General features: G+C 45.8%; 1 pseudogene; it reads right to left on the bottom strand.

Moving 5' to 3' along the window:
* Window positions 1–460: 460 nt before the first annotated feature.
* Window positions 461–4,832, bottom strand: LOC126957691 (40S ribosomal protein S18-like; annotated as a pseudogene).
* Window positions 4,833–5,812: the final 980 nt, after the last annotated feature.

Here is a 5,812-nt window from a genome sequence, read left to right on the forward strand (position 1 = left end):
GGTTGAAGCGATTCTCCTGCCTCAACCTCCTGAGTAGCTGGGATTACAGGCGCCCGCCACCACGCCCAGCTAATTTTTTGTATTTTTAGTAGAGACAGGGCTTCAGCCTGTTGGCCAGGCTGATCTTGAGCTCCTGACCTCAAGTGATCCGCCCGCCTCGGCCTCCCAAAGTGCTGGGATTATAGGCGTGAGCCACTGCGCCCAGCCCGACAAATTGTTTTTCATAGTGGCTAAACCAATTTACATTCCCACAGTCATGTATAATACGTTATTGACATTTGGTTTAGTCAGACTTTGTTATTTCTGTCCATCTACTGGATATAAACAGTGCTCTCATTTGTATAATTCATAGTGTGGCTTGGGATCTTTTCACAGTGACCTTATCCTAAACTTTAAGGTGATACCAGGACTTTGTTTTATTTTTATTTTTTTAAGTATATATACAGACAGGCCTACAAACTTACTGCTTCCTGAATCCACTCACAGTACAGCCATGGCAGCCAGTGGTCTTGGCATGCTGGCCTCAGACACAAAGGTCCCAGAAGTGGCACAGCCCTCTATGGGTCTCCATGTCTTCAAAGAGCTTGTTGTCCGGACCAGAACCTAGCCATAGTTTCCATCCTTTACATCCTTCTGTCTGTTCAGGAACTAGTGTGGGATCTTGTACTGGCGTGGATTCTGCATAAGGGTGATCCTCAGGGAGTTCCACTTCATCCTCAGTGAATTCTCCTGCCCTCTTGGGGAGGTCGATGTCTGCTTTTTCAACTCCACACGAGCATAACTTCGGCGCATACCCTTTATGGCAGTGATGGCAAAGGCTATTTTCTGCCACATGTTGATGTTGGTGTTGAGTATTCACAAAACATGCTGGAACTTCTCAGGGATCACTAAAGACACAGTGGCAGCATGAGTGGCGATGCGCAGGCCTCCTGTGGAAGAGCTATGTCAGCGCTTTGGATGACCAAACATCAAGATTAAGTCTGCACAGCTCCGACTGATAACCTGTCCTATCCATAGGCTCAAAGGCTAAGGAAAAAATATTTTTAAATAAAGGACACAACCTTTTTTTTTTGAGATGAAGACTCACTCTGTTGCCCAGGGTGGAGTGCAGTGGCGCAATCTCGGCTCACTGCAACCTCTGCCTCCCAGGTTCAAGCAATTCTCCTACCTCAGCCTCCTGAGTGGCTGGGATTACAGGCGCCCGCCACCACGCCCGACTAATTTTTGTAGTTTTAGTAGAGGCGGGGTTTCAGCATGTTGGCCAGGCTGGTCTTGAATTCCTGACCTCAGGTGATCCGCCTATCTCGGCCTCCCAAAGTGCTGGGATTACAGGCGTGCACCACCATGCCCGGACAAGGGCACATTCTTACGTTGATTCTGACAGACTTCCCCACAAGGTGTTTCACATATAAGTCATGAACTGGGGCTGGGTTCCAAATCCACATGCTTCTGGTAGGGAATATTGATCCAAAAAACCAGATCTGTCAAGTATGAAAAGCAACCTGGATTTTATAAGCTGTTTATTATATAAACTGACCTATTATTTATGGGAATAGAGAATTGTCCTCCTAACTATGAATCAGGTTTATATTTAGGATAGGCTTAAGATAAATCTGATTATAGAAAACCTTTAGCTTTATATTAGTCCATTTTCACGATGCTGATAAAAACATACCCAAGACTGGGCTGGGCACAGTGACTCATGCCTGTAATCCCAGTACTTTGGGAGGCTGAGGCAGGCAGATCATGAGGTCAGGAGATCGAGACCATCCTGGCTAACACGGTGAAACCCCGTCTCTACTAAAACTACAAAAAATTAACTGGGCGTGATGGTGGGCGCCTGTAGTCCCAGCTACTCGGGATACTGAGGCAGGAGAATGGCGTGAACCCGGGAGGTGAAGCTTGCAGTGAGCTGAGATTGCTCCACTGCACTCCAGCCTGGGTGACAGAGCGAGACTCCATCTCAAAACAAACAAACAAACAAACAAACAAAAAATACCCGAGACTGGGCAACTTACAAAACAAAAGAGGTTTAATGTACTTACAGTTCCACATGGCTGCGGAGGCCTCATAATCATGGTGGAAGGCAAGGAGGAGCAAGTTACATCTTACATGGATGGTAGCAGACAAAGAGAGAGCTTGTGCAGGGAATCTCCACATTTTTAAAATCATCAGATCTTGTGAGACTCATTCACTATCATGAGAACAGTGCAGGAAAGACCCACCCCCATAATTCAATCACCTCCCAGCAGGTTCTTCCCAAGCCATGAGGGAATTGTGGGAGCTAAAATTCAAGATGAGATTTGGGTGGGGATACAGCCGAATAGTATCAAGCCTGTTATTTGAGGGTTCTGATCTCCTGTACCCGATCACAGAGGGACCTGGGATCAGCAAAGATCAGAGTGGTTTCTCCTGGATCACACGGCCAAACAATCTTTCTGCATGAGATACTGACCACACCTTTTGGGAGCAAATGCACCCGAAACTACATTGCTTGATTCCATGTCGTCAGCTTGGTTGGTGGTGGGGAGCTCACGAGCCTGGTTCAGTAAACAGGCTTAGTTGTTGGAGAGGAAATATTTTGACTAAGATAGTTTTCTTCTGTTAGTCTGCCTCACGAACAGTCCCCAGGAACTTACGGCTTGGTGGTCCTGTAGAGAAGGGGGGTGTACATTAGAACTCCTTGAGGAGTGGAGGCACAAGCAGTTCTTCTTTGTTTGTGGCCAATCTGTGGCCAGTATTTCTTTGTTTGTCTCCCAGCATCCTCTCCCTTGGTGCAGCAACGTTCCCTGACTTCCCCACCCTCTCCTAGTCATGTTGTTGGGGTGCAACACATGACTCAGCCTTGGGCAGTCAGCATAGTTCATTCCCCGGCTTAGGAGTGGGCTCCTCACCTGAGTTGGTCTGATGAGAAGAAACCCAAGACTCCTCTGCAGAACTCCCAGAAGAGAGGCTTTCCTTGTACTGCCTTGGAGGCCATTAGGTTATGATGGTTTGCCCCTGCCTAGAGCCTAAGAATGCTGAAAACCCAGGGAACAGCAGAGCAAAGAGATAGAAAGAACCCAGAAGACATCACTCGAGCTCTGAGCCCAGCCACATCTGAACGTAAAGCTCCTCTTGGGATTTTTTTTTTAACGCTATACTTTTTAATTTTTATTTTTAATTATCTATATTATTTGTACATATTTTGGGATACATAAGATATTTTGATACAGGCATACAATGTGTAAGGATCAAATCAGGGTAACTGGATATCCATCATGTCAAACATTTTTCTTTTCTTTGTGTTGGGAACATTACAATTCTTCTCTTCTAGCTGTTTTGAAATACACAATAAGTTGTTAACTATAGGCCAGGTGTGGTGGCTCATGCCTGTAATCCTAGCCCTTTGGGAGGCTGAGAAGGGCAGATCACCTGAGGTCAGGAGTTTGAGACCAGCCTGGCCAACATGGTGAAACCCCATTTCTACTAAAAATACAAAAATTAGTAGTCCCAGCTACTTGGGAGGCTGAGGTGGGAGAATCAGTTGAACCCATGAGGCAGAGGTTGCAGTGAGCCGAGATCACGCCACCACACTCCAGCCTGGGTGACAGAGCAAGACTCCGTCTCAAAAAAAAAAAAAAAAAAAAAAAAAAAAAAAAAAAAAAAATTAACTGTAACTTCCCATTACACTATAAAATACTAGAACTTATTCCTTCTATCTAACTGTATCTCTGCACCCATTAACCATCTTCTCTTGATCTTCCTCCCGCTTCCTTTCCCAGTTTCTGGTAGCCACCATTCTACTTTCTATGTCCATGAGGTCCACTCTTTTAGTTCCCACATATGCATGAGAACATGTGATGTTTGTCTTTCTGTGCCTGACTTATTTTACTTAACATAATGACCTCCGGTTCCATCCATGTTGCTGTAAATGACAGGATTTCATTATTTTCCATGGCCAAATAGTATTCTACCGTGTATATATGTCATATTTGCTTTATCCATTCTCCTGCTGATTGACAATTAGGCTGATTCTGCATCTTTGATATTATGAATAGTGCTCCAATAAACATGGGAGTGCAGATGTCTCTTTGATATATTAATTTCCCTTCTTTTGAAGATATACCCAGCAGTGGGATTGCTAGATCATACGGTAATTCTATTTTAAGCTTTTTAAGGAACCTCCATATTGTTTCCTATAATAGATGTACTAATTTACATTCCCACCAACAGTGTGTGTTCCCCTTTCTCCATATTCTCAGCAGCAGTTTTTTTGTCTTTTTGATAATAGCTATTCTAACTGGGGTCACATGACATCTCATTGTGGTTTTGATTTGCATTTTCCTGATGATTAGTGATGCTGAGCATTTCTCAAATACCCACTGGCCATTTGTATGTCATCTTCTAAGAAATGTCTTCAATCACATAAATAGTATCTTCCTTTTGTTTACTTATTTATTTTTTGCCATGGTCAGTTTGAGTGTGATTTTGCTGACACTTGATTCAGAAAATGTCCCCATAGGTAACCACCTAAAAGAGGTGTGAAACAAATTCAGGAAAAGAGAGGCCATCTTCCTTTTCTACCACAGCATTTAGGGGCTCCAGTGGCACAGAAGGTGGCAGAAGCCCCCAGCCAGGAATTGTGGGGTCTGCCACAGTGGCCCCTGCAGATGCATGTGAAGAGGCCAGCAGAAGTAGTGATACCTTGCAAGGGCAGTGGTGTCTGGAGCAGATCCCCAGCAGAGGAGGCTCTAGCAGGAGGAGGTGAGAACGTGGTCTACGTGATGCGTACCCCAGTCTCCTCGTCCCAGGGCTGTGGCTGCCAGTGCGCTTGCTGCTGTGGTCGTCATCACTTCATCTTCTCATAGTGCCAGCAGCCTCAGCCTCCCCCTGGAGAGGGCCTGCTTCTACTTGGCTTCTATAACGCTTGTGGGGACAGCACAGGTGCCCTGATTTTTCCTTACTAGATCCACAGCTGCTGTGGCTCCTCCCACACTTCTGGGCTCAGGTGAAGGCCGTATTGGAGGACATGGGATTTGGCCTCCCTATCAACTGCATAGAGCAGCCACATAACTCAACCAGAAGAGGGGGGAATCAATGCCCTGTGTAGTGAATCTTAACAATGACAGAAGGTGAAAGACCTAGCAGATGTAGCCCTCTCCTTTTTCACCAAGAGGGACATTTCCAAGGCATGGTGTGTCTACAGGGCCTGTCTAGACAACATTCCGCACAACTAGGCAGCCTCTCTCTTTCCTTGGAAGCTGTGGGCTGCTAATCCAAGTGCCACTTTGCATTCTCTTTCCTTCCTTCCCTGCCTTGCCCCTGCCCTGGGATTTACAATGAGCTGTAGCATGTGAAGCTTGCCTCTGCTCTGTTTTTCTAGAAAACATGGGCCAAGGGAGTAACTGATAGTATTTGTCGTGAACACATGTGAGCTGCTCCCTAAAGGCAGCATTGCTAGATTTAACAAATAAAAACACAAGGCCAGGTGCGGTGGCTCACGCCTGTAATCCCACCACTTTGGGAGGTTGAGGTGGGCGGATCACCTGAGGTCAGGAGTTCGAGACCAGCCTGGCTCACGTGGTGAAATCCCATTCCTACTGAAAATACAAAAAAATTAGCTGGGCATGGTGGCGCACACCTGTAGTCCCAGCTACTTGTGAGGGTGAGGAAAGGAAATCGCTTGAACCCAGGAGGCAGAGGTTTCAGTGAGTCGAGATCCACCACTGCACTCCAGCCTGGGCAACAGAGAAACACTCCATCTTAAAAAAAAAACAAAACCAGGACACTCAGTTAATATTGAATTCCAGATGAAAATCAAAAAAATGTT

Source organism: Macaca thibetana, chromosome 1 (assembly GCF_024542745.1).
Source record: "Macaca thibetana thibetana isolate TM-01 chromosome 1, ASM2454274v1, whole genome shotgun sequence".
Lineage (NCBI taxonomy): Eukaryota > Metazoa > Chordata > Mammalia > Primates > Cercopithecidae > Macaca > Macaca thibetana.